The sequence below is a fragment of the Phaethon lepturus genome, unplaced genomic scaffold (genome assembly GCF_000687285.1).
Source record: "Phaethon lepturus isolate BGI_N335 unplaced genomic scaffold, ASM68728v1 scaffold55446, whole genome shotgun sequence".
Taxonomy (NCBI): Eukaryota; Metazoa; Chordata; class Aves; order Phaethontiformes; family Phaethontidae; genus Phaethon; species Phaethon lepturus.
Genome location: NW_010545245.1, coordinates 3,264 through 4,709, shown reverse-complemented (window position 1 = coordinate 4,709; position 1,446 = coordinate 3,264). Strand labels below are relative to the sequence as shown.

The 1,446-nt window shown below is 55.3% G+C and overlaps 1 non-coding gene across 1 annotated transcript; it reads left to right on the top strand.

Annotated features, from left to right (window-relative positions):
• The first annotated feature begins 1,329 nt into the window (after positions 1 to 1,329).
• TRNASTOP-UCA lies at positions 1,330 to 1,415 on the top strand. The gene has a single exon. It is a non-coding gene; the product is annotated as a tRNA-Tyr (tRNA).
• The last annotated feature ends 31 nt before the right edge of the window (positions 1,416 to 1,446 follow it).

Below are 1,446 nucleotides of genomic sequence, written 5' to 3'. Positions count from 1 at the left end.
TCCTGGGTGTGAGCGGGAATGGTGCTGCCCCACCATATATTTTTTGCTTTCTTTTGCTGACATCTACAAAATAGCTCCCAGCTTGGGCTGCGGCCCTGATTCTGTTCCCTACCAGTTTTACCCTGGTGCTGCTCCACTGAGGACCAGTTTTGAACCTCAGCTTCCCCGGGGTGAGCAAGAAGGGGAATGGGCCTATGGTTTCATTTGTTGCTTACACCAAAAAGAATAATCTAATTAAAAATCACTGGAAACCACATGCATTTGCAGAAATGGCTCCACTTCAGAGGAATCTCTCGAGGCAAATGAGTGAGTAATTTTTCAAAGGTTTAGACATTTATGAAAATAGCCTCTATAGTTACACTCGCTAGGATAAAATTACAAGTGTTTTCAATCCTCATACTTCGGGGCATAAGTTGATCCTCAGCTGGGGGCCAGGGAGGAATTTCCTCCCAGAGGATATTATTGTTCTGCGAGGTATCTCATGGGAGATTCACATCTTCCTCCCCAGTATCTGGCATTCACCACTGTGGAAAAAAAAAAACAAACCACAAGATACTGCAAAAAAAAGATACTTCTCAAAATGAGCCAGTGCTCTGGTCTCTGCTGAGCCCTGCGTGTCCTATTTATATGCCCTTAACTAACTGGGCAGTCATATTAACACCCGTTTAAGGAACTGGGCAGCCCCACTGATGGGGAGAGAAAAAATGGACCTGCACCCCAGCCAATGCCACACGCGGGAAGAGAGCCTGAGTGGAAGAGGGGCACACGGGTGTCAGGACAGCACCAGGCACTGAAGGCTGCACTAAGCGTGATCCCGCAGAGCCTACTGCTCTGCCAGCGCCAGGCCCAGCGACCGCGGAACAGGGGCGATCACATCCCCTCGGGGGCCAGGAGCGGGGCCGCGGCGGCCCCCGTTGCACAAGCTGCCCGGTCCACTGTTGTAAGAGATGGGCGACGGGCAGGCCTCGCTTGCTGGCACAGCCCCACTCCTTCTGGGAAGCGCCATGACTCACTCACCCACCGCCGCCCCAGAGCGGGAGGCGCCGCCAGGGCCGCGGCCCCTTCCCGCGGCGCCTCCTGCCCCGCCCGCGAGAACAGCCAATCACCGTCCTCTATATTTGCATACAACCCCGGGTGCTTCTGGGTCGGCGCGAGGGCCGCAGCCATCCGCTTTCCACCCGCTGTCGCAGCATCTCGACCGATGCCGAGCTGTTTCCACAGCGAGAAGCAGCCGAGAACTCACCCCTCCGCTGAAACACTCCTCACCTTAACCTCACAGGGGACGAGAAATAGGGCTTTATATATTGGAGCAAGCGGGTGCGAGAAGTTGCCCGGATGACCCTCAGTGGTCTGGGGTGCAGGCTTCAAACCTGTAGCTGTCTAGCGACAGAGTGGTTCAATTCCACCTTTCGGGCGAGGCGGGATCCCAAGTGGCAGCGGGGGGCC